We start from the raw sequence: 27,917 nt of genomic DNA on the forward strand, positions 1-27,917 counted from the left end.
AAGGCCCTGAGGCAGGAAAGAAGCTTCGTTTGTTGGGCTAGCAGTAGAAATACAGGATGAGCCATGTGTGTAATTTTAAATTTTCTAGTAGCCACATTTTTTTAAGTGAAAAAAAAAGCAGGTATAATTAATTTTAATATATTTTATTTAACTCAATATACAAACATTTTTATTAATAAAATACATTTTTTTCATACTAATTCTTTGAAATCTGATGTGGATTGGGAGTCTACTCTGAGTACTCAGTAGCTACAGGCTCCTCGTGGCTAGTATTGGGCAGGCCAGTGGTGGGTGAGAGTCTTGGGAGAGCTTTAAATCAGGGATCACACCAGTGGATTCTAATGATTCTGAATTATGTCGGGACTAACCCCTGGAGTCCCTGCAAAAGCCCCCGCTTGGGCCTCCTGGAGCAGCTGTCCCCAGGCCTGGGATGGCGCACACACGAGGGGAAAGCCCCCAGCCTTCCTCCCCCCGGGGAGCCTTCTTCCCTCCGTGGAGTCTAGCTCTGGGGAAGCCAACGCCTGCACACGTGGGAAAGCAGCGTGGCTGGCCCTGGGCCTGGAGCCATCTCCCGGGCCCAGTGTGCCAGGCCTCCTTCCAGACGCCGGTGTCCGCCCAAGTGAAGTAGGGCCTCTCCGCCAGCCGCCTGGCCACGCCCCTTGGACTCGTTTTGGTTTTCGGGTGCAGACAGGTCTACATTCCTCTGAAGAGGCCAGCTCGGCATCATCAAAGCTGGTGAAATCAACAATAACAGTAACCCAGGGCCCCGACCTGCAGTTCCTGCGAGTGCCACGAGGGGCGCGCTGCTGGCTGCTACCCAGTCCCTGGCAGCCTCTCCTCCCCCACTTCTGTGCCCACCCCAGGCTGGCCGGCCCCGCTGAGGCCTCCCCTCCCGCAAACACGATGTTCCCTCCAGCAGCCTCACCCCGAACCTAGCGGCAATCTGTCGCCAGCGGTTGCCTAGGTTCCTTCATTTTCTAGGCCTTGGGCCCCCGCCAAAATGGCGGCGAGGGTGCCAGCTGTGCGGCCGCCAGAAAGGCAGGAGGGAGAGGAGATGTGCCTCGGGAGGCCCTGGTGCCTGGTGTGGGGATAGGCGGAGACGAGCAACGGCGAATCCAAAGTCTGTGCGTCCCGACCTGGAGCCAGGAACAAAAAAGATTCCACTGTTTGGATGTTTTCACCCCTAAGGCTGAATAACAGCAGAGGCCTGACTACCCACGTGGTGTCTGTGGCCAGAATAGGACCCACATAATAATGGCTTAGATCAGGGGAGAGTTCTTCCCACTCCGTGGGGCAATAGCGTCATAAGGGCTGACACTGGTGCGCCGTGGAGGCCTTGCCTCTGCCCTCACCACCTTTCTGTGTGCTCCGGTGGCATCTCCCGAATACGGTGTGGTCACACCCTGACTCCCGGGAGGTGCTGGACTCCAGAGGGACGGAGAATTGGCTGATCCTTAGAAGACTAAGAGATTAGCCCAGCTGGTCCATCACCTCTTGGTTCCCCCTCCCTCAACCATTTGTCAGCTAAAGAGGGCTGTTTGGGGTGGGTTTTCTAGTAGGGGAATGGTCATGTTTATCTTTCTAGAAAAACCTGGTTGCATATGGCCATGAAAGCACCCAACTTTAGGAGTAGCTTACCTCAAAAGGCCCTGAACAATGGCACAGGCCAGCCAGAGGGTGTCCAAGTTGACGTTTCCAAGCTGGAGGATGAGATCAAAGGACTGCTTTTCTGGGGAGAGTCCAGTTGGGAGGATGTGAAGAAAGCAAGTCTTGGTCTGGGAAGAGCACATTGAGAAGGTTGATGGTGAACAGGAAAGTCAAAGATGACAGTTTGGAAGGATCCTGAGGAAAATGCAGGATTTGGAAAGAGGAAAAAAGCGGGGTGGGTGTAGCTGAGTGGTAGAGTGTGAGCCTAGCTGCATGAGGTCCTGGGTTGAATCCCCAGTACCTCCATCAAAATAATAATAATAATAATAATAATAATAATAATAATAATAATAATAATAATAATAATAATAATAATAAGTCTAATTATCTCCCCTTCTTCCCCCCAAAAAGTGAAAAGGGGAGGAAAAAGAGGTCTATTTTTGTTTCCAATAAGGTCTATCTTTTGATAAGTCCCTCTGCTCCTCCAGTGGACCAGAGCCTGCCTAGAAAAATATTTGTGTGCACTTTGAGTGTATTTCCTCCTTGTGGTAACCCTCTGAGGCAGGTATAAATCCATAATTTCAATTCCAAATTCCAGAAAGCTCAAAATATGAAAACACTTTGGTAGCTTCTTTAGTGGTAAAAGCTAATTTGAAATAATACGAGTCTTTAATCCCACTCAGTGTGAATATTTGTCCTTTTGCTGCAAAAATAGTAATGTGTTTGATTTTGGGTTCACAGACTCCAGTGGGACGTTATGTGATACCTGGTACGTGTGCTTGTTACCTTTCTAAAATCTGAAACATGCTGAATTCTGAGACACAGCTAGCCTGGAAGCTTTTAGGTAAGAGACTAAGACCCTAGATTATTCCCATTTTACAAGGAAAAAAGCTGAGGCTTAACAAAAGAACCAAATTGTCTTAGGCCACAGAGGTGCCAAGTGACAGACTGAGGACTCCAGCTCTGGTCCAGTTCCTAGTAAGGGACTGAGAGTCCAGGAGGCTAAGCAAAGCCTAAGCCTGGTGGTGTGGGTCATTCAAGACCCTCAGATGCTAAGGCCAACTAGCTGAGAATGGATCTGGAAGGCAAGGGGGACCGCTGTACCCTTGAGAGACTCTGGCATTTCTGGAAGGCTGGGACTGTGGCTTTGGGCTACACTAGATGCTTCAGCACAGCAGCCCTGAGGTCTGGATCCAGAGACCCATTAGCGAAGTGCTCTTTTTATCTCTGTATTAGTTTCTTCTTCTGTTGCAGCAAAGTGTGTTACAGCTCAGTTGTAACAGCAACCTGGATCTGGCAAGAGACCAAGTGGCACTTGGAGGGTTGGAGAACTCAGGTTTATTATGCCAGCACGCCCAGAGGAGTTAACACTCCAAGCTCTGAACCCCATCTGTAGGTTTACAACCTTTCATAGGCTACCAGCCTAGACTTTGCAACATTTTGCAACATCATATGCAAATAAGGTATAACAAAGGTGACTGATTAGGAACAAGCTTTGTAGAAGTGGGCCAATCAGGAATGAGAGGAATGGACCAATCAGGAGTGAGGGAAATGGGCCAATCAGGAGTGAGCTCCATGCAAATGAAGCACTACAAATGGACTGGTCAGGCGTTAGCTCAGGGAACCGATAGAATCTTAGGGGTGAGTTCTGCTTTCCTAGAAGTAAGCTGCTTCAGAGTTTAAAAAGTGAAAATGCTGCAGGGCCAGGGAACAGAATGGTGCTGGCAGAAGGGTAGTGGCCCTGCCTGGGGGTCCTGTTGTCTTTTTCATGGGGCTTCCCACCTCACTTCTGCAGGATGGGGATGATAATAATATTTGCCTCCGAGGGTTGGTGTAAATATTAAATAAGATATGCTTGAAAACACTTAGCATGGTGCCTGAAACTTACTAAGCAGTTAATAAATGTTAGCCATGACTGTTATTCTCAAAGTGGGGTGTGCACACCGCTCAGAGAGTTCCAGATCTCAGTATGGGTGTGAGGATATTCTTGGATTGCCAATTTTGCTTGTTTCCTAGTAATTTAAATCATTATTTCTTTTTCCCATTAAAACTGGCACAGAGTGAACATACTTAACACTACTGTACACTTAAAAATGGTTAAGATGGTAAATTTTATGTTATGTATACTTTACCATAATTAAAAATTAAGATTAAAAAAAAAAAAAACAGCCTCGGGGAGAGGGTATAACTCAGTGGTAGAGCGTGTGCTTAGCATGCACAAGGTCCAAGGTTCAATCCCCAGTGCCTCCATTAAAAAAACAAAACAAAACAACAACAACAAAACATACCAACTGGCACAAGTGTATTAGGAAACAGGATGCACAGATACATGAATAAAATATAGGAGATGTCAATGAATTTCTAGCCATTTGCTGAGGAGGAGGGTGGCGAAGGGTTGAGTAAGGGGAAGGGAGGGGGCGAAGTTCACAAATCACAGGTGAGTATGAGAAACCCTCTTAGAGGTCTTGTCGGCCTGTGCTCCTGAACTTGGTCCAGGGTTAGAGAGTTTGAGGTGCTTTGTGAACACAGGCAAATCTAAGTTCTACAGATAATGAGGCCATGAATGTTCATGGGCACAGTCATCACACGTTTCGGGCCCTGCGCTGGTCACTGGGGCAGACACAGACTCGAAAGTGACCAGGTCCCCAGCCTCAAGGCACTCCTGGCTACTGTGGGAACGTACATGTGAAGAGAAAACTATTACAACCACTGGATGTGACCGGCAGCGCTAGGAAGTGCGTTCAGGGTTCAGTGAATACTTTGAGGAGCTTTGAAGAAGGCCGCATTCCCTCTGCAAAGGGTGGCAGGGAGTTGGGAAGGATATCCTAAAAGAGCAACCCCTGAGTTTGGTTGAGTTCGCTTTCATGAGTCAGCGGTTCTCAAACCTGAGGGTGCATCAGAATCCCTGGGAGGACTTGTGGAAACCCAGATGGCTGGTCTCCAGGCTCAGTGTTTCTGATTCAGCAGGTCTGGAGTGTGGCCCAAGGATTTGCATCCCTAACAAGCTTCCTGGTGATGCAGTGGTTCCTGGAACACACTTTGAGGACCACTGAGCTAGATCAAGAAGAGGAGGCAGGGTGTGCCAGGAGGTGGGGGAGATTTGTGTAAAGACATGGAGGGGTGAGAGAGCAACAGGTGTTTTAGAGAGCCACGAGCAAATGTATGAGGCTTGAGCCAGGTGGGTAGCCAGGTGCAGCTGAAGATGGACCCGTGCACCAAGCCTCGGAGTTTGGACTTGATCCTGGAAATGCAGAGCAGCCAAAGGAGGTGCTTGTGGAGCAGAGAACATGAACAGGTTAGCCCTTTAGCAAGATCACGTCGGAGGGCAGGTGGCATGGGGAGGAGAGAATGGAGGCAGAGAGACTAGTTAGGAAGTTGTCACAGCGAGCCTGTTGGATCCCGCCAGCCTTAGTCTTACTGGTACCCAGAGTTCTGGGAGCGGGAAGTGGCAGAAACCTAGATAAGCAGCTGTTCATATAAACTGTTAAAAAAAAACCCATGTAATTGACTTGTTCGCCTTCAAATTCTTTACTTTTTCCAAGAGGATTGAGCTATTAAAAATAATAAAAATTTAAAGAAATCAAAAATAAAATAAAAAATAATTAAAAAAAAATAGCAACGTGGACAACTACTCATTGGCAATAAGCACAGGACCGAGCATTTTAGGTGCATCATCTCATCAAATGCTGAAGTGGAAGCTCAGAGAAGTTCAGGAAGCCACACAAGGTTAGGACAGAGCCAGATTCAAACCCAGAGGTGCAGCCCATTCTCTCTCTCCCAAGTCTGGATTCCTCAGGAGCTTGCATCGTTCCTCCCGGGGCTGAGTGTCTGCGTGCTGTGAGCACTCAGTATGCGTGTGGCGCATGCTGGATGCTGTGGGGTTGTTGACCCCAGGCCTTCCCCTTCTGCTGGTCACAAGGTAAAGGGTCTCCTTGGGTATCTTCGTGGGGATGCTGAGAGCCAGGGAGAAAGGACCTTGCTGGACATTGAATTTCCCCTCTGGGGCAATAAAACAGGCACTGGGGGAGAAGGGTGTCACCTGCCTGTCAGCTCCACCGACATGACTTGGAATAATTCTCAGACACTCCCAGGTCAGTGAGAGAGAGCATAAAGGCTGCCCTACCAAAATGCCAGGGATGGCGAGAGCAGTGAGAGGAGTTCGCTTGTCAGGTAGAAAGTGATTTTTTTCCACATGCACTCAAACGACTCAGGAACCAGGCACAGAGAGAGAGGAGGAAGAATGAAAGAAAGGTTGGCAGAGAGGGAAGGACTTGTGGCCTTGGAGTCAGCTGGCTGTGTGACCCTGGGCAAGTTCCTTCCCCTCTCTGGGCTTCCGTTTCTTCCACCAGTACAATTAAGTAGATAGATTAGATGATCCCTAAGCTCCCTTCCCACTTTGACATTCTATGCTTTTCCTTTTCAAAGTACCTGAGTGTGACTTTTCCAGGAAAATGTCAGACCTTTCAAAGGGCAAGCTTCTATATTTGCCAGACATCTTTTGTCACTCTTCAGTTGGTTTTGTCTGTGTTCATGTCCAGGGGATTTTCTATGATGTATACATTTTCTTATTTCTCCAGCTATATTTCCTTGTTTGCACTGGTTGACTGTTGCAGAAACAGGGCACTGTTTTTCTAAGCAAATATGCAGTTCCATGCCAACAGGAATATCCTGTTTACAGGGGCCTCCTTTTACAAGGTACCAGCTGTTTGAAAACATCTGTGTGTTGCCACATCAGAATAATCTCCTGATAAGCAACTATTTTTTCTTCTAGTAACACAATTTTCTTTAATACAATCCTACAGTGATACTGATGTGCCTTAAAAAAGTACATATCCCACCTGATTATCATGATCACCTGTTTCTTCCTCTCTTTCTATATTAGCTTGCTAGGGCTGACATACAAAATACCAAAAACTAAATGGCTTAAACAGCAGGAGTGTGTTATCTCGTAGTTCTGAAGTCAGGAAGTACCAGACTGAAGTGTGGCAGGGCTGGTTCCTTCTGAGGGCTCCGAGGGAGAATCTGTTCCCTGTCTCCTGCCCGGTTTCCAGCATTTGCTAGCAGTCTTTGGCGTCTGCATCACCCATCTCTGCCCTCATCGACACATGGCATTCTTCCTGTGTGTGTGTCTGTGTCCAAACTCCCCCTTTTCATACGGATGTCAGTCATACTGGGGTAGGGGTCCACCCTACTCCAGCATGACCTCATTTAACTTAGACTTCCAACTCCAGAGAGAGAAGTTGGCTGTCAGCGACCCAGCGCTGCTCTGAAATCCATCACTGTGTTTGTACTGGCCGCACGTCCCATGAGCTGCTCCCAGCCATTGACTGAGGGCAACAGGCATCCCAGGACAGCCCTGTTCCTGGAGGTGCAGGACTCCTCTGAGAGGTGACGTTGGTTCGAGGACTCCCCAGCAAGCTTGCTGAACCTTCCTTGGACTGCATGACAGTCTAGGATGCTTCTCCTCAAGCTTCCTTCCGTGTCTCCATCACTTGGGGTCAGACTTGCATCCACTCTTGTTCCGCATCTTGAGATAACTCTATACTCGACTGTACTCCCCTCCCCACGCCCATGCCACCCCCATCCCTGAGCTTCCCCCGCCTCCACTGCTCCCTCCTGGTTTTCCCTCGCAGTGGGGTTTCCTAGCAAAACCCCTCCATGTCTAGTTCCTGGACTAACACAAGAGGGGACAGAAACTCAGTGTCCTCAAAACCACATTGAGATAATACCTCACATCCGTCAGGATGGCTACCAGGAAAAAAAGAAGAGAAAGAAAGAAAACAAAAAGTAACTAGTATTGGTGAGAACCTGGAGACACTGGAACCCCTGAGCACTGCTGGTATGAATATAAAGTGGTGGGACCACTATGGAAAATAGAATGGTGGCTCTGCAAAAATTTAAATATAGAATTACCATATGATCCAGCAATTCCACTTTGGGGTAAATACCCCAAATAATTGAAATCAGGGTCTTAAACAGATATTTGTATACCCAGGTTTATAACAGCATTATTCATCCTAGCTAAAAGATGGAAGCAATGTAAATGTCCTTTAGTGGATGAGGAGTAGATAAATAAAATGTGGTACATACACTCAATGGAATATTAATATTATTCAGCCTTTAAAAGCAAGGAAATTCTGACATGTGCTACATACAACCTGGATGAACTTGTGGACATTATCCTAATTGAAACAAGCCAGTCACAGAAAGACAGTGTGTGATTCCACTGACACGAGGTAGCCTAAAGTAGTCGGAGTCATAGAGACAGAAAGCAGAGTGGTGGTTACGAGGAGCTGGGAGGGAAGGGGAAGGGAGAGGCGGTGTTTGAGGGGTACAGAGTTTCGGTGTGAGAAGATGAAGGCGTTCCGGAGATGGATGGTAGCGCCGGCTGTACAACAGTGTCAATAGACTTAACGCCATTGAACTGTACGCTTACAAATGGTTGAGATGGTAAGTTTTCTGTTATGTGTATTTTATCCCACTTAAAAATAACATGCGAAAAAAATCCTTGCCACTTAGCGCAAAGTTGAGAGGGCACCAAATCCTGTTGGCAAGTGTTTGGGCCATCTGGGTGACCGGGCCAGGGAAGCACAGGGCAGGCTGTTTATTCTTCACAAGACCTAAATGGTCTGAAGGCTTCTGCTTACCCGTTTACCACATGGAAACCTAAGTTTAATCTTTTCATTGTCGGGATGGTCCTCACGCATACCTCATTTCAGGGAACTTTATGATTCACCAGACAGATGGTAGTGAATTGAAAAACATGTTTACGGTTTTGGATTCTTACTTCATAAACTGGGGGTGTTTTAGGTGAGAGAAAGGGAGAGGCAGTAGCCATTTGGATCATTTTTAAAAGCATCGTTTTGGCCCAGCTGGACCAGGAAGGTACCAGAGGCAAAAAACGGCCACGCTTTTCCATCTGAAAGTTTTTCTTTTCAGAGCGAGAAAATAGAGATTCAGGCACAAGTCAGAGTGATTTGGCCAAATATCCAACAGGGAGAAAAGGAGAAAAGACTTTCTGATTTTAATACTTTCTTTTTCCCCTCTCGTCTTCAAGGTGCAGTTATCGGAAGTACTTAGGGGCTTGGGGTTATTGTTAAAGTTCAGATCCTAACTCGACCATATTCCTTGGGCAAGCTGTGTGATCTCTCTGTGCCTCAGTTTCCTTCTCTGGAAACTGGGAATAAAAATAGTGGCTCCTTCATAGGAGTGTAAATGTTCACAGCTAGAAACTGCTCCACGTTTTCTATGTGCCGGACATTGTGCTAAGTCTTTTATATGCATTGACGCATTTAATCCTCAGACTCGGGATGATCTCATTCCACAGCGGAGGAGCCTAACCACAGCGTGACACCTCGTTGTATTAATTGTGGAATGCGTGTAAAAAGTGTAAGCTCGGCCTCAGTAAACATTCAAGAGCATTTCCCTCGTGTTTCAGGGATGCGGACCTAAGGTTCAGAGAGATGAAAAAGCATTTTAAGATCACAACACCATGAGATGGTAGAGCTGGGGCTTGGCGTTGAATATTTTCTCCCCAAACCCAAGCAAAGCATGCTGAGGTGTAGGGGAGCCTGGTCGTCAGGCAGACTGGTGGAGCTTTGTAAATCAACTACACTTCAATTAAAAAAAGTCAGTGCTGTCATTATGGAAAACAGTGTGGAGATTCCTCAAAAAACTATAAAACTATAAGTAGACTTACCACTTAATCCAGCAATCCCACTCCTGGGTATATATCTGGAGGGAACTCTAATTCAAAAAGACACCTGTACCCCAATGCTCACAGCAGCATTGTTTACAATAGTCAAGACATGGAAACAACCTAAATGTCCATCGACAGATGACTGGATAAAGAAGCTGTGGTATATTATACAATGGAATACTACTCAGCCATAAATAAGAATAAAATAATGCCATTTGCAGAAACATGGATGGACCTGGAGATCGTCATTCCAAGTGAAATAAGCCAGAAAAAGAAAGAAAAATACCATATGCTGTCACTCATATGTGGAATCTTAAAAAAAAAAAGAAAACACTAATGAACTTATTTACAAAACAGAAACAGACTCACAGACATAGAGAACAAACTTATGTTACCAGGGGAAAAGGGGTGGGAAGGATAAATTGGGAGTTCAAGATTTGCAGATACTAACTGCTATATGTAAAACAGATAAACAAGTTTCTACTGTATAGCACAGGGAACTGTATTCAATATCTTGTAACCTATAATGAAAAAGAATATGGAAACGAATATATGGATGTATATGTATGACTGAGACATTATGCTATACACCAGAAATTGACACAACATTGTAAACTGACTATACTCCAATAATAGTAATAAAAAAGATTCCACATATTAAAAAAAAAAAAAGCCAAATTCCCTAACTGTTGAGCGTGCGGGGTTTCAGGGCACGTGGTCATCTATGGATACCGAATACTCTTCTAATCTTTCACTCATTCAACAACCATTCTCTGAGTCCCTACACCATGCCAGGGATTTGGAGATAGAGAGGAACTGGTCCTCGGTTTAGAATTGCTCAAAGATTTGGGAGGGTGTGAAATGTAGGGACCTACAAAATCATGGAATCAGGCCCCAGCAATTCTGAGCCTTGAATGGTGGCCCCAAGGATGTGCTTCAGAGGAGGTCACGGTCGGCGGGAACAGAGCTGGTTTCACCACTGGCGCAGACGGCGTCCTCTGTGCAGGTCTCCCTGGGCCTCTCCGCCCAGGGAGAGGCAGTCCCGGCGTCGGGCATCACCACACTGTCACCCACCCCTTCAAGGTCTGTTTTCCCAACTCTTTGCCAGCATGCGCGCTCTTCTTTCTCTGACCCCCAGGCCCTGCAGAGGACTTGGCAGGCGGTGTCTGCTGGCTGCCAGACGGCGCTGATGTTGACCCTGCGTTTCTCGGGAGCTTAGATCATCATGCAGAACGCTCTGCTCAGCCCTGGGATGACGTAGCTCCAGCCCTCAGGAGGGCTCATGATTACTTGTGCCTTTCAGCGCCAGTCTGTTGCTCTCCCCAAACACTGTGGCAATTTTAAAACACCTGGAAAACAAAGGCATTCTAGTTTCCTTGTGAACCATGTATAAGATGATTAGTAACACAGTATTTCATTTCTTTCACCTTTTAAAAATAACTTTTATTAAAAAAAACCTTTTTTCTTCCAGTTTTATTGAAATATAGTTGACATACAGCACTGTATACTTTTGTGGGAGGGGGCTGGAGGTTGATAATTAGGTTGTATTTATTTATCTATTTTAATGAAGGTACCAGGACCTTTAATGGATTGAACCCAGGACCTCAAGTTTGCCACTGAGCTATACCTTCCCCATTCATTTCTTTCATCTTAAAGCAACTTCTTCCTCATCTGCCTTGCAGGGCGCTCTGGCAGCCCAGGATTTGGGGGCTACCTCTGGGAATTCCTGTGGTACCCTACCATCATCTCTCAGCATGGAATGAATTATTCCCCACTAGGTCCTCCCTGCTGGAACAGGTGCTTGCTGAGGGCAGAGACAGCCTGTATCTCCCTGTTGCCCGGGCCTGGCTCCCAGGAGCTGCTCAAGCAAATACTGTTGGGAGGGAAGGGAAGAAGCTGTTTCTGGATTTTGAACGTGCGTCTCTCCCCTCAGGCTTTACCCTTCTAAGCTGTGGAGCCCCAGTTGTCCTCTCTGAGCTACTTGCGTATGCTGGGTCTCAGAGAGGCCTCAAAGCCGCCTTCTGTAATCAGGGCGTGTGCGGGTGTGCACACATGTAGGTGCAGATGCAGGAACGTGCGAGCCGGTTATTCAAGTTACACAGCATCGTACTGAAAACCCCAGAGCACCGCGCTGTCCTCATTTATGAGTTTAAAAATAACAACCCCTTCCATTCATTCAAAAGTGGTTTATGGTTTGCAAGTACTTCTGCCGCCCTTCACTCAGGGCAGGACGCACAGCCACCTTGGGAGGTGGGGTGGGAGGTGGGTGCTCCTCCCCGCTCCCACTTTACCGATGGGGACACTGAAGCTCAGGGCGGGCAGGGAACTGATCTGCCAAGTGCACACAGATCCAGGACCCCCAGCGCTGAGTTCAGAGACTTCCTCGCACATAGAGATGGCCTGGATAGACCAGCTTGGTGGTGTCTGTCCAGGGTGGACACGGAGAGGAAGTTGAGCTGTTCTCAAGCCCTGGCTTGTCGCTAAGGTTCTGTTTTGGTCAGGAGCTTGTGTCTCAGGACAGGCTGAACCAGAGACAGGAGCCTCACAGTGAAAAGCAATGCTTTGTTCAATAACTGTGACTCCTCAGAGCCTCGGCTCTGCCCCCGTGCTGTGCCAGGCAGGTTTACTTCCGAGTTCACTTAGCATTGTGTCCTACCTTCTGGAATTCACAGAGGAAACGCTTGACCCAGCCCAGGCTAGAAGATGAGGTGGGGGGTCAGAGAAGCCTCTGTGAGAATGAAAGTCTGAGCTGGGTCTTCAGGCAGGAGTAGGCATTAGCTGGGCCAGGGGTGCCAAAGATGAGGAGACAGGGAGACAGGCTGGGGAGGCAGGAGGACCAGGCAGGGAAAAGGCATTAAGACAGAGAAAGAGCAAAGGCACATTTCAGGTCTGTGTACACCTCCTTCACGAGCTGTACTTCCTCTGACTACCGTCTGTACAGTGTCTACATAATATTTTAATTGACTATTTCTTAAACATAAATGCATTTTTTAGAAAAAGAGACACTACATTGACAGATGGCTGGATAAAGAAGATGTGACATATATGCAATGGACTACTACTCAGCCATAAAAAAGAATGAAATAATGCCATTTACAGCAACATGGGTGGACCTGGAGGGTATTACGCTAAGTGAAATACGTCAGACAGAGGAAGACAAATACTGTGTGTTTTCATGTATATGTGAAACCTAAAAAACGAAACACAAATATAACAAAACAGACTCACAGATAGAACAAACTAGTGGCTACCAGAGAGGCGGGGTGAGAATGGGTTAAGTAGGTGAAGGGGATTAAGAAGTACAAACTATTAGTTATAAAATAAATAAGTCACAGGGATGTCATGTATATGGCACAGGGACTATAGTCAATAATGTTGTAATAACTTTGTATGATGCATAATCTATAAAAGTATCAAGTGTCTAGGCTGTATATCTGAAACTAATATAATACTGTAAGTCAACTACACTTCAATAAAATTTTTTTTAAACTAAAAAAATTTTTTTAAATAAGAGACTCTATATCCTAGGGTTGCTTGCTAATTACTTTTTTCCTAATACACATTAAAGCAAATTCCCAAGTATTTGAGGGAAAGACAGTCATCCTTTTTCCCCCCTGAAATCATCTGCTGGACCCAGGTAGAATGGGTACCACATTTGGCAGAGAGTGGGCCAAGGCACGGCTGTGCATAAGAATGTGGGGTGTGGAGGAAACTCTGACAGAGAGAGCGTGAGGCGGGAGGATTATGATGTGAGGTTTGAGGGCTGAATGGGGCCTGGACTTGAAAGGGCTTGTGTGCCTGGCTAAGGAGCCGGACTGGATCATCTCCAAGTCAGGAACGGGCAACCACTGGAAGTCTGTGCTGTGAGCTACCCATTAGGCAGGGGGAAACCCTCACCTCCTTCTTGTGGCTTACATGATCTTTGAAGGTCTCGTCTTAAAGGGCTCCCATAAACCCCAATTATCAGGAAATTGAGGAGGCAAAGCTCTAAACAGAGAGTGAGCCAGAAAACCATCTCCCTGACAGCTCAGTGACTTTGGGCAAATCCTATAAACTCTCACAGCCTCAAGCATTCTGTCTGTAAATTGGGCACATGCCAGGGTGCCCAGGGCAGGACTTAGACGTTACAAGTCACAGCCTCCTTTCCCATTTCCCTGTAGATTGGGTTTCTCAACCTTGGCAATATTTGACACTTTGGGCCCAATAATTCTTTGCTGGGAGGAGCTGTAGAATGGTCAGCAGCATCTTTACCCTCTACCCACTATATGCCAGTGGCCTTTTCTCAGTTATGACAACACTACAAAAATCTCCAGATGTTGCCAGATGTCCCCTGGAGGAGGAGGATGGCACCCAGACTGGTCTTTAGAGAGGTGGAGTGTCGGACAGGTCCTGGTGGCCTCGGCAATGTTGGCTGAAGATGGATTCAGGAGAGCAGAGGGCTTCCTGCAGAGGAGCCCACACCTCCCAAGTTCAGAACCCCAGATAGGGAAGGAATAGTTGATGGCAGAGCTTTTGTCATTGACTCTGTGACTGAAAGGATGACTCATGGATTCCCTAAGTAATGTCTCCTGGGGAGGACACCCCAGAAGGGCCACACGCTCCCAGCACCCAAAGGTGCGACCCACTGCTCCCCTGGGTGGGCCCGTCCTCCTGGATAAGGCAGACCGCAGGAGGAGGGCAGACCGCGGGGCTTAGAGCAAGTGTGAGAACAGTCAGGATGACTCCCCATCAGGGCCGTGGACTCACACGCTTTCCAGGTCCTAGAACTCGGTCAACCTGTTCTTTGACTCATAAGAATAATTGTAGTAATAGCACCACTAAGCATCTACTGTATACCATTGCACACACTTAACTAATCCTCACAATGCTTTATCCCAATTTGATACATGAGGAAATTGAAGCTCCGCGGCATTGGGAAATTTACATGACGTTGCCACTGTGAAGCAGAAGGCACCAAGTACCAAGCGTAGACAGCAGGCTTCAGCCTAGGTCTGTCTAATTCCAAATCCCATGTTATTTCTCTTGTGTCAGGCTACAAGCTCTCCTTCCTGGCGATGCCGTGAAAAAAGGGGACCCCACTGAAGTGGGCAGGGGGGCTGGGGTTAAAGGATCGCGGTCACTGACGCCTCGGCTGTGGCTTTGGGTGCTGGAGCTTAAAGCCATGTGCACATGAACTGGAGAACATGGCCACTGATATTTTTAACCTTGTAAAATAAAGCCCAGTGACAGCAAACCACACAAGCGCATAACTCAGTGAATTATTGTAAGACACACATCTTCCACCCAAGGCAAGAAGTGGGACGTTGTCAGACCCCCCCCCCAGAAGCCCTCCACATGCCTCATCCTCTTCATTGCCCCAGCCCCTCTCCAAGGTAACCACAATTCTTGATTTTTAGAGTAGTTATTTCCTTGAATTTATCATCCAATTAGGCATATCTAAATATTACAAGTTTTCCTTTTTGAAAAACATGCTCTATCTCTAAAGTTAAGTTTTTAAATTTTATTTTTTATTGAAGTGTAGTTGATGTACGATGTTAGTTTCAGGTGTGTAGCAAAGCGATTCAGTTGTACATAAAGTCTATTTTGATCAAGGAGTTTCCCCTTCATCCTTTCCTTTCTACGCACTTTGTATACTGAGGAACTCTACAGTTGACCTGTAAAGGTTTTCAGTCCGAATTTGGCTGGTTGCCTGTTCTGGGTGCCATTTAACATTTTCCTCTGTCTCCTATATTCCCTGCAAAGTGGCAGCTGGACCGAAAGGCTTTATCAGACACAGAAGTGATCCCTTTGGCAATCCTATGGGTGGCATCGCATTCTTTCACCAGAAGACTCATGATGTCTCATTTTCATTCCTTTCTTTATGTTAGCAGACATTGACGCTCCATGCCTAGATCTGTTAATTCACTGGGAGTTGAAAAAATGATACTATTCTAATTCCAGCATTTTGTTCTCATTTCCTATTTGGAAAATCTAAGAAGACACTTTCCCTCATCTGTTACTTGGTTGCACTGTCGTGTGTTCATCTCTCACATCTGATTATGGAGGGGAAGTAGGTGTCTTTTTATACAAGAGGCTGATTTCTCTCAGTCTGTCTACAGATCTTCCTCGACTCAGGATGGGGCTATGCCCCAATAAACCCATTGTAAGTTGAAAATACCAGAAGTTGAAAATGGATTTAGAGGGGTGGGTATAGCTCAGTGGTGGAGCACAGGCTTAGCAAGCACAGGGTCCTGGGTCCAATCCTCAGTATCTCCATTAAAAAAAAAATGCATTGAATACACCTAACCTCTGCAACATCATAGCTTAGCCTAGCTTATATTAATACATGCCGCAAACACTTACATTAGCCTGCCGCTGGGCAATCACTAAACACAAAGCCTATTTTATAATGAAGTGTCGAATATCTCATGTAATCTATTGAATGCTGTATGAAAAGTGAAAAACAGAATGGTGGTAAGTGTAACTTTTTTACCCCTTGTGGTCATGTGGCCAAAGGGAGCTGTGGCTGCCCCTGCCCAGCATCTCAAGAGAGGATCGTAGGGCATGTCGGTAGCCCAGGAGAAGATCAAAATTCAAAATTCAAAGTCCAGCGTCTACTGAATGTGTATGACTTCGGTCTGGTGTAAAGTAGAAAAATCATAAGTCGAACCATCCTAAGTTGAGGACTGTCTGCGTATATTTTCCCATCTTTCCCCAGTTTAATTTCTTCTATTGTATCTTCAAATTCAACCTGCCCATTAGCGAGAGCCCCGCATCATTTTCCATGTGCTCAGTCTCTCTCATCCCAGATCAGTACTCCTCCAGGCAGCCCATGTTACAATTACTGCCCTGGTTCGCCCCTGCCTTTCAGGCCGTGTTTTGGGGAAGCATTTATGCTCATTTGCTCCATGTCTCTTGCTCCTCTCATCCTTTGGCTCCCTCATGGCTGGCTCTCATCCCCACCCTCCAGGGAACCTGCCCCAGCACGGATCTCCATCACGTGAAGTCCATGTGAAAGGAGTTTGGCTTTGGGGACCCCGTATCAATCAACGGACACAGGAAGGTTGTTTGAACTGGGTCCCGCATCTTAATGGTCTCTGATATAATCTCCAAATAAGGGTGTGCACGTAGTCTTTGCATGTGTGTTCAGGACATTGATTTGTTAACTATGATAGCTCTCTTCCTTTTCAGGCACTTTTTCATTAAAAAATAGATAAATCAGGACCCTCAAAAATGAAGGTGACCCCGACCTCATTCAGCCTCCAGAAAAGCCCTGTGGGAACCACCTGGGAGGCTTGGCTGAGGGGGCACTGGGGGCAGTGATGTGGGGAAGGGAACGGAAGACCCCAGACCCTAGTCTGTAAGTCCCATCTTCCTCTCTGCACCTCCATCCACTTCCTCGGCTCCCAGCTTACCTCTTAGCTGACCAGGTTATCATGAAGATGCAAACTACAGTGAAATCACACAGGCATAAGAACTTCCTCCAGGGCAACCATTATTTAGAAAAGCCAGCCAGGATCTCTAGCAGCATTCTTTCTTAAATGGACTTCGACTAAATCAGAAACTCTCAAAAGGCACTGCCTGTCATAAGGGTAAGAGGAGTGTTTTGAGGAAATCTGGTGCAGTTGCACATACACGTAGCCCGATACACGTCTGTGTATGCACTGTACTGGTTGTGATGCAAAATGTACTTCTTACTCTAGGCTACTTTTTAGTTTGTAAACGCTGCATTATAGATACCTCCACATCTATCTTCCTTGAGAACGGGGATCGAAACACACCACTAATAAAACAGCTAGGGGTTTCCCTTTAATGGCAGGTCGTCTGTGGGTTCCTGCTAAAAGCTCACAAAGCCTGTTCTGTGGCTGAACTGGACTCCATTTCCATCCTTCCGTCCTGATGCCATGATTGTTGCAGCCATTTCTACAGCTTCATACACGATTTATTTATGCAAGAGCTGGTCTCCTTTTATGTAGGTGTGTCCTGTCCCCTGGACACTGCAAATTCCCGTGGGGCGGGGCCTGTGTTGGCAAAGGCGGGGAGAAAAACAGCATGGGATTTGGAGGCAGATGCCTCCAGACTTAAAGCCAGGGTCCACTGTATACTGGCTGGGCGACCCTGAGCAAGCCATGTATTGTGTGAGCCCCTAGAAGTTAATGAAACCGTACCTGGTAACTTATTGGAGGCAGATTGGCTTGAATACTGGAACCTCAGTGTTTTATAATGGCGTCGTATTTGCTCAGAAATCTTTATGCCAGAACCTCATCTCTTTGCTTTATAGCACTCGTGCTAGGTGGAAAGGACTAACAAAACCTTCAGGGGTTCCTTGTCCCTTATTAGGTTTTTCATTTCTGATTTTCTTCCAGTTTTATTGAGATGTAATTGACCTTCAGGGCTGTATATATTTTAAGGCATACAGCATAGTGATTTGACTTACATACATCACGGAATGATTGCATCACAGTAAGTTCAGTGAATATCCATCAGCTCATAGAAAAAAATTTTTTCATAGAGATACAAAATTAAAGAAAGAAAAAAAATATTTTTTTTTTGTGATGAGAACTCTTAAGATTTACTCTCTTAACAACTTTCATAAATAACATACAGGGGTGTTAATTTGTTTTTTCAGGAGTGTTATTTATTATGTTGTCCATTACATGCCCCCTTACTAGGTTTTTATTTTTTAAATTTTCATTTGGAAATAATATCCAACTTACAAACATCACAAAAGCAAAAAAAAAAAAAAAAAAAACAAGAGGTGCAAGTCACCTCTTACACCCTTTACCCAGATCCACCTCTCGTTAAGATTTTACTCTGTTTGAGAGTAAGTTACATGCATGATGGCCATTTACCCCTAAGTACTTCAGTGCATATATCCTAAGGCTGGGGAAATTCGGCTCCAATCAACTTCAGTGATCAATTTCATATATTTACGTACAAGACTTTTGTCTGCTGTACTGTCCACATTTCAAGTTGTGTCAGTCGATTTATATTAGGTTTTGACCGTATGGAGTCTTGTCTCAAGGTGCCAGATTTGGCCCTTGGAATTCACAACTTGCAGCCATGATAAGGTTCATCTGGATTCTTTCCTGCTTTCAGGGTAAGGACTGGAATAGGATAGGAGGAAAACGAATTTTTCAGTGAGGTCCTCCACATCATTGCCAGGAGCACGCTCAGTGCTGCTAGAGACGGAGACCAGTTCTTTCAATGACAGTGTGGGGGTGGTGGGTGGGGGGGCTAAGGCCTAAAGATGGGGAGGGGCTTGTCTTAGACCCTGAGGTCATGGGGCCATTGAGTGGACAAGTTCAAGTCAGAAACAATCAAACATCAGAGGCCTGAAGCATATCACTCCACCAGTCTCCTCTTAGAGATGACATTATCAGCTTTATTTACTAAGGGAACCTCAGTTTGCCTTCTTTCTCCCAACACCCAGGAAATTTGACCCAATTAATAATAATGATAAAAAATAGACAGCATTCATTGACTGCTTGCTCTGAGGCAGACACTGCATGATCCCATTTAATTCTTACTAAGTCTTACTTCTCTAGGGAGGGGTAGAGCTCAGTGGTAGAGTGTGTGCTTAGTATGTACCAGGTCCTGGGTTCAATCCCCAGTACCTCTGTTTAAAAAAAATTAAGAACAAACAAGAAAAAAAATCCTACTATTAACAAGCGCTACTGTCACCCCCATTTTCCAGATGATGAAACTGAGGCTTGGCCAGGTTCAGTAACCTGACCAAGGTCCCACCCTTAGAATGTAAATCTGTCAACACTTGAGTCTAGGCTTCCAGTGTTGAATTGCTTTAACCAGAGCACTGTGAGGAACAGAGTGAGCCCTGGGGGGCAGGAGTTTCAGAGGAGTTGGTGAGGGTCAGGCTTCTCAAATATGCCCCAAAACTCACATCAGAACAGCCAGACATGCGCTGATACTTCCTTCCCGTTTGTCCCTCCAACTGCCCATTTCAAAAAGCATGAGCATAATGTTCAAAGTGGATCGGGGAATTCCTCAAGGCTCCAGGGCTATTCTAGGTAGAGATTTGACCCGAGCCTGCCATTTTTCTTAAATACTGCTACCCAAGCAGGCAGATGATATGTGATCAGGCAGGTGACACGTGATGTGATCAGGCAGATGATATGTGATGTACTTCTGATGAGCAGGATGCACAGAGTTTTGTAAGGAAAGCTCAGACAACTGTGTTGCCAGGACAAACTTGAAAGCCACTTGTTGGTTTCAACACTGTTTCTTATGTGGCAGAACAGGACAACAGTTACCTCGACTCCAAGTCCTGAAGTTTTCAGATCATCTCACGTTTACCTGATCACGTCTTTATTCCATAGCTGCCACCATCAGCAGTCGCAGTCAGAGGCTGATTTTAGGAAGGAACAGCCTTTTAGGTGTGGGCTGGGGTGTGGCACAGTAGCAGGAGGGCTTGATTTGATCTGAGTGACAACCCACTGAGTCACCTGATTTCTCCTACATTGGTGTCCTTAGTCATTCACCCATTCTTTCCAAAGATTTATTAAGCATCCATCACATGCCAGGCACTGTTCTAGACGCTGATGCAGCAATGAATCAAGGTAAGTCAAGTCCACCTTACGTTTGAGTTTGTGAAATGCCAAACTCACACAGTTGCAAAAAGCAAATAGAGATAAGAGGTTCAGCGTCACTCACTTTTCCAGCTTTCGTCTTCTCTGTTCTAAAACTAATCACTGGAGGGGAGCGGAGTAGAGTCTGAGCCACAGTGACTGGGAGGGACTGGTGGAGGTCTACCCGCAGACCAACAGGGGAGCAGGTCCCCTCTCAGGGAAGTTCACGCTATGGGGCACCGGGCAGCCCAGGCGTCTGTATTTGTGTAAAATTCCCCAGGTGATTATACTATTCGGGCAGAAATGGGGATCTCAGGCTTGTTATGCTGATTAAGCCTCAGTTTCCTGAGTCCTAGGATTGGGATGGTACCTCCCATCCAAGGACTTGGGAGAATTAAATGATAGAAGACCTTCAGTTTGTATTAGTTTCTTTGATAATGTTTTCCTCTGAGAATGCTTCTGAGCTTCCGCATTTAGCGGTAGTAAAAGTTCTCTTTATACGTACATACGTTTGTTTGCTAGGAGTGATTTCACCCCAAGCAGCAGGATACACATTCTTCTCAAGAGCACATATAACAATGTCCAGAATAGATCATGTCAGGCCACAAAAGTCTTAAAAATTTAAGAAGACTGGAATCATATCAAGTATTTTTTCCAACCACAACAATATGGAACTAAAAATCAATAACGGAAGGAAAATCAGAAAATTCAAAAATACGTGGAAATGAAACAATACACCCCTAACAACCAATGGGTCACGGAAGAAATCAAAAGGGCAATCAAAAAACGTCTTGATATAAATGGAAATAAAAATACAACATGCCAAAACTTATGGGGTGCAGAAAAAACAGTACTTAAGAGAGAAGTTTATAGCAATAAACACCTACATTAAAAAAGAAGAAATATCTCAAAGAAATAACCTAACTTTTCATCTAAAGGAACTAGAAAAGGAAGAACAAATAAAGCCCAAAATTAGCAGAAGGAAGGAAATAATAAAGATTAGAGCAAAAATGAAGGAAGTAGTGTAGAAAAACAGTAGAAAAGATCAACAAAACTAACAGTTGGGTTTTTTTTTAAAGCTAAACAAAATTGACAAACCTTTAGCTAGACTAAGGAAAAAAAGACTAAAATTAAAAAAAAAAGTAGAAGATATTATAACTGATGACACAGAAATACAAAGGATCATAAATGACTATTATGCACAAGTTGTATGCCAACAAACTGGGTAACTTGGAAGAAATGGATAAAATGCTAGAAACATACAGCCTACCAAGACTGACTCATGAAGAAATAGAAAATGTAAACAAATCAATAATGAGTAAGAAGATTGAAGCAGTAATCAAAAACCTCCCAATAAAGAAAAACCCAGCACCAAATGGCTTCACTGGTAAATTCTACAAAACAGTAAAAGAATTACTGCCAGTACTTCCAAAGTCCTTCCAAAAAATTGAAAAGGAGGAAACATTTCCAAACTCATTGTACAAAGCTAGTATTATTCTGACACCAAAGCCAGATAAGGATACTGCGAGAAAACAAAATCACAGGCCAATGTCCCTGACAAGCGCAGATGCAAGAATCCACAGCAAATAGTAACAAAGCAAAGTTAACAGGATCAGCCGCCATGACCAAGTGGGATTCATCCTTGGGGTGCAAGAATGGTTCAATATACCTAAACAATAAATGTGATAAATCACAATAACAGAACAAAGGATTAAAGTATATAATCATTTCAATACATGCAGAAGTATTTTTAAAAATTCAATACTTTTCATAATAAAAACACTCAATAAGCTAGGTATATAAGGACTGTACCTCAACATAGTGAAAGCTATATATGGCAAGCCTACAGCTAACATCATACTCAGCAGTGGAAAAACTGAAAGCTTTTCCTCCAAGATCAAGATCAAGGATGCCCACTTTTGTCATTTCTACTTAACACAGTACTAGATTTCCTAGCCAGAGCAATTGGACCAAACAAATAAAAGAAAAAGAAAGAAAGAAAGAAAGAAAGAAAGAAAGAAAGAAAGAAAGAAAGAAAGAAAGAAAGAAAGAAAGAAAGAAAGAAAGAAAGAAAGAAAGAAAGAAAGAAAGGGAGGAAGGAAGAAAGAAAGGAAGGAAGGAAGGAAGGAAGAAAGAAAGAAAGAAAGAAAGAAAAGAAAAGAAAAGAAAAGAAAAGAAAAGAAAAGAAAAAGGAATAAAAGTCATGCAAATATAAATATAAAAGGAAGAAGTAAAATGTCTGTTTGCAGGTGACGTGATCTTATAAAAAGGAATCCCCAAAGATTTTACCAAAAAACTGTTAGAACTAATAAACAAATTAAGTTGCAGGATAGAAAATCAACACACAAAAATCAGTTGTGTTCTATACAATAATAACAATCTGGGAAAATATATCTAAAAAAAAATCCCCTTTACAATAGTATAAAAAAAAAAATACTCAGGAATTAATGCAACCAAGAAGGTGAAAGACTTGAACATTGAAAACTACAAAACAATGAAAGAAATAAAAGAAGGCAAAAATAAATGGAAGACTATCCCATGTTTATGGATTGAAAGACTTAATATTGATAAAATGTCCATACTATCCAAAGTGATCTACAAATACAACACTTTCCCATCAAAATCCCAATGGGATTTTTTACAGAAATTAAAAAAAAAAAATCCTAAAATTCAGTGGAACTACCAAAGACCCAGAATAGCCAAAGTAATCTTGAGAAAGAAGAATAAAGTTGGAGACATTACACTTCCTGATTTCAAAATATGGTACAAAGCTATAATAACTAAAATAGCATGATACTACAATTGAGGCAGGCATATAGACCAAGAGAATGGAATAGAGAACCCAGAAATAAATCCACATATATACAGTTAACTGATCTTGGACAAGGGTGCCAAGAATATACAATGGGCAAAGGACTGTCTCTTCAACAAATGCTGTTGGGAAAACTGGGTATCAACATGCAAAACCATGAAACAGAAACCCTATATTACACTGTACACAAAAATCAACTCAAAATGGATTAATGACTTAAACATAAGACCTGAAACCATAAGCTCCTAGAAGAAAACATATGGAAAAAGCTTCTTGACAGTGGTCTTGGCAGTGATTTCTCGGGTATGACATACAAAGCTCAGGCAGCGTAAGAGACACGCGGGACTGCATCATGACTACAGCATTAAAAAGTTCTGCACAGTAAGGGAAACAATCACCAGAGTGGAAAAAGAGAAAATATTTGCAAACCATTCATCTGATAAGGGGTTAATATCCAAAATATATAAGGAATGCATACAACTCAATAGCAAAAAAAAAATTCCCAAATAGACCAATTTTTTAAATGGGCAGAGGACTTGAATAGACATTTCTCCAAAGAACACATACAAATGGCCACTAGGTATGTGAAAAAGTGCTCAACATCACTACTCATCAGGTAAACACAAATCAGAACCTGACACATGTTAGGATAGACTACTATCTAAACAACAAAAGATAATAAATGTTGGTAAGGATGCGAGGACATTGGAACCCTTGTATACTGTTGATGGGAGTGTGAAATGGTGCAGTCAATAGGAAAACAGTACAGAGCTTCCTCGAAAAATTAAAAACAGAGCCACCATATGATCTGGGAATCCCACCTCTGGGTATATATCTGAAAGAACTGAAATCAGGAACTCGAAGAGACACTTTCACACCCGTGTTCACTGCAGCAGGATTCACAATAGCCAAGATACGGAACTAACCCAGCGTCCATCAACAGGTGAATGGATGAAGAAAATGTTGTAAATACAGTAGAATATTATTCAGCCTTTAAAAAAAGAGAGAGAGAGAGAGAAGGCAGTCTTACCATGTGTGACAACATGGATGAACAGGAGGACATTACGCTAAATGAAATAAGCCAGTCACCAAGGGGCAAATACTGCATGGCTCCCCTTTCATGAGGTATCGAAAACAGTCAAACTCACCGCAGCAGAAAATAGACTGGTAGCTGCCAAGGGCTAGGGGGAGAAGGAAATAGGGAATTGTTGCTCAGGAGGCATAAAATTTCAGTTATGCAAGATGAATAAGTTCTAGAGATCTGTTATACAACATAGTGCCTATAGTTACAACACGATGTGCATTTAAAATTTTAAGAGGGTAGATCTCATGTTACAAGTGGGCACACACGCACAGACACACAAAGGGACGCAAGGAAACTCGTGGAGGTGATGGATATATCTACTACTTTGATTGTGGTGGTGAAATCATGGCTATATGTATAGGTCCAAACTCATCAAATTGTACACGTTAAGCAAATGCAGTTTGGAGGGTATACAGTTATACCCCAATAAAGCTAAGTAAGAAACAAACACATTTAAAAAAAAAGTTTTTTGAGGGAAGGGTAATAGCTCATTGGTAGAGTACATGCTTAGCATGTATAAGGTCTTGGGTTCAATCCTCAGTACCTACACTAAAAAAAAAAAAAAAAAATTGGTTTGTCCTCAAAGAACTTGAGATACCTGATATATTTGTGTGCTAAAGAAAATTCCTCCTTTTGGGAGGGAGGGAGGGAAGTCGTGGCGTGTTAACTTCCAGGATAAATACAAACAGAGAAAGGAAGTCATACTTCTCAGTGGAAAACTGAAATAGAGTAGGGGACGGGGAGTGACATGGTCTAGAAGTCTCATAAGCCAAAGAGCTGGTGTACACCTGGGCAACCTTTAAGTCCCACTGTATACAGAGACGAGTTAAAGAGAAGGCTCTTCAAAGGCTCTTCAATAAGTTGCCCTGGCCTGGAAGGAAAATACCAAGTTGCTTTGAATTAAATCTTTGAATCTGAATCCTGGCGATGCTGTGAATCAACTAATTTCTTCCCCACTCAGAGCCTCAGTTTCTTTGTCTGAAAATGGGGCTAATGTAACCCCTATGCATGTGAGAGCTGCGTCTTACCCATGCTTCCCACAGCCTGGCCTCATAAGCCCCCAGGAAGCAGGTACTAGGCTATCTGCCTACTGGATGCACTTAATACACGCATCTCTCCTACCAGACTGCGAAACACTGGATGACAGAGACCATAGAAGATCCCCTTGTATGTTGCCAAGCACAGAAATTGGCACGCTGTTTGACTAGATTTAAAAAAAAAAAAAAAAAGTATGACACAAAGAAAATCTTAAATTTTGAGCCGCCTGGCACTTACCAGTTTGAAAATTGAAGCCAGCTGCCCTGCCCTCAAGGATGACAGACTTTCTCATTTTTAGTTTGGCTTCTAAGTATGACCATCACCTGATGGTAACTTATTTTTGCTTCCTGTGAGTCAGAAAGCAAAAGGCACTGTCCCCAAGCCACTGGGGTAACCTTTACACAAACGGCCCCGTAATGAATGGTGTTGGTAAAGTAACAGCTGTCATATACCTTGTCATATTATGGGAAAACTCTCTAATTTGCTAAGTGCTTGGTATTAATAAAGTTCATGTCCTATCATTTCTAAAGTTTCTAAGAAGATGGCCAGTGAAAAGCCCCATGTCATAGGCTGGGGGGGGGGCAGTGTGGAGAGGAGACAGGACTCAAGTGAGTCAGTATCAGTTGAAAGGAGCACTGACTCAGTAATCTGCCTCAATGAGGTTCATCCGGAAGATAGGCTGTGCTGAGGATGACATGGATGTAACAGACACAGAAGTTCACTGTGACTGCTAAGGCCCGTAAAAAGACTAAACACTGGTTTGTTTGTTCATTTATTTTCCCATTTGGAGTCTGTCTTATTCAAGAGCTGGAGCAGGGACAGGACCCCAAAGTTGCTGGCATCTTATGACACATCCACAAAATCAATTACATGTGAATTGCGGCAGAAAATCTAGCTACGCAAATGCTCAGATAACTCAGGATGATTTTTAAATAACACTCTACCCTCCTCTCCCAAACCAAAGGCACACCAGCCACCAAAAACAAAGCAAAGAGATGAGATTTCCATGTTGAATTTTATCTCAGGAAACTTTTGAAATAAGTATCACAGAACAAGCTTGCCAGAGGCCATACTAGGTCTTGAACTCTGGAAAGGTGCATCACTCTTCCTGTATGCAAAGTCCCAGCCTCAGAAAGAGGTCATGAGCAGCAAGTCACAGGACGTGACATTTGACAAGGCCAAGAGCAAGGAGAAAGTCTGAGGGGAAGCTTTCCCAGGTGGAGAACTCAGTTCAGTCCAACAGATATTCAGTGGGCACCTGCTTTGTGCTTGAGACAAATAATAATAGATTCATGGTTTTCTTTTTTTTAAGTGTAGGTACTAGGGATTGAACCCAGGACCTCATGCATGCTAAGCATGTGCTTTATCACTGAGCTATCACTTTACCCTGTGTGTTTGGCGCTTTTAAACACACATATCTATTGACCCTCACCCTGGTCCACCCAAGAAGGTGTTACTGCCTCATTTTTAAAAGATGAGGTAACTGAGGTTCAGAGAGGTTGCAAGATAAAGACAGTCAGGAACCGGTAGGGCTGCTCTTGGTATCAAACCAAGTCCTCTGACTGTGCATTCTATTACTCCAAGATGAGGAGTGGGTGCTCTTGTTTCCAACGCTACTAATGTCCAGAAAGGATGTGAGGCATCTGAGGGAGGGGGTTTCTTGGGAGAGTGGGGTGAGGTAGAAGGACATCAGAGTTAAAGCCTCCTGCAGGCCCAAGCTGACCCTGTCCCGGGTCAGACAGGGACACAAAGGGCAGGCAGGTCAGTAAGGACTCAATAAATGGCATACTGACAGCCGGGGTGGGCGGGGCTTGCACTGAGCACCTACTGTGTGTTGTCAGAAAAGAGACCCCGGGCCTTCTGAGTGCCAGGAGGTAGGGGAAAGGGCCTTGCACTGCACCTACCATGTGCTACAGGTACAGGTGTCCTGGGACCAGCTGGCTGGGGGCCAGGCTGGGTGGGATGAAGGGGTGAGGCTTTCCTGAGTCCTGACTGTGTGCCAGGAACTGGGCATTTCTTGTCTTGCAACAACTCTGTGAGTGGGCATGATTATTCCTCTTTTGCAATGAGGATATTAGTTCAAAGAGGAGACGGCTGAGGCCACTGTTACAGGTGGAGTTGGAGGCACAGTAGAGCTGGATCCCAGCCTGGTGAATCAGTTCCTTCTCCATTTCAGAAAGGAGGCAGAAACCGTCTCTTTTTTTCCTCCTCTCAAACCCATAATAGAAGAGCAGAGACTTCAGTGAGACTCCCACCCAAAGCCTAGCGCCAGATTAATAACAACAACAACAACAATAGTAATACGCGCCATTTACTGAGTACTTGCTATATACCAGGCATATAGCATGCTTTCAACTATCTCATTAACTTTGGGATATTATCCACATTAGCCAAAAGGAGGCACAATTCAAGAGCTCCGGGAGCAGGACGCCAGTAAGTGACAGAAGCAGGCTGAGAATCCACTTCGACTTGATACTCAATTTCGTAACACTGGGTCAGCCTCAGCGGGGAGGAAGAGGGGCGCGCCTGGCACGCAGAAGCGCGGCGGCGGAGAGCTGCAGCCCGGAGCGGTCCTGAGCCCGGCCGTCCGGCGGGGGGCACTGCAGACCGCGCGCCGCGCTGCGCCCGCCTCCGGCTCCGGGCGCCCGGGGGCCGCTGCGCCCGCGTGCGCCCCTCTCGCTCCCGCCCCGGCCCCCGCCACCCCCGGGGCCCCGAGTGCCGACCAGCCTTCCCGCGGGGAGGTGGAGGAAGACGATCGGGGCCCACGGGGACCCGCCCCCCCCGCGGGTTGTTGGGGCGCGGACCGGGGACTGGCTCTACACCTGGGTGCCCCCCACGCCCTGCCGGGCGCACACTCACACTTACACCTCGGCTTGCGCACGCAAGAGCTGCAGTGGACGCGGCGATCTCGGTACCGGGCCCCGCCGGGAATCTGGGAATTTAGATTCGTCTGGCTCCGACGGAGCGGAGGAGGGGAAACCCGGCCCGCCGGAGAGTCGGGACTCCGGGAGGATCCCTGGCGCATTTGGATGTCCAGCCGCTGCTTCCCCACCCCGCCCAAGCTGTCACTTT

General features: G+C 45.1%; 1 long non-coding RNA gene across 1 annotated transcript; it reads right to left on the bottom strand.

The window, feature by feature from the left end:
* Window positions 1-202: 202 nt before the first annotated feature.
* LOC116663215 lies at window positions 203-27,917 on the bottom strand. Its single transcript, XR_004319388.1, has 5 exons — window positions 27,711-27,917; window positions 10,222-10,695; window positions 1,639-1,775; window positions 926-1,136; window positions 203-732 (listed from the first exon to the last, which is right to left on the bottom strand). It is a non-coding gene; the product is annotated as an uncharacterized LOC116663215 (long non-coding RNA).

This window comes from Camelus ferus, chromosome 4 (assembly GCF_009834535.1).
Source record: "Camelus ferus isolate YT-003-E chromosome 4, BCGSAC_Cfer_1.0, whole genome shotgun sequence".
Classification (NCBI taxonomy): Eukaryota; Metazoa; Chordata; class Mammalia; order Artiodactyla; family Camelidae; genus Camelus; species Camelus ferus.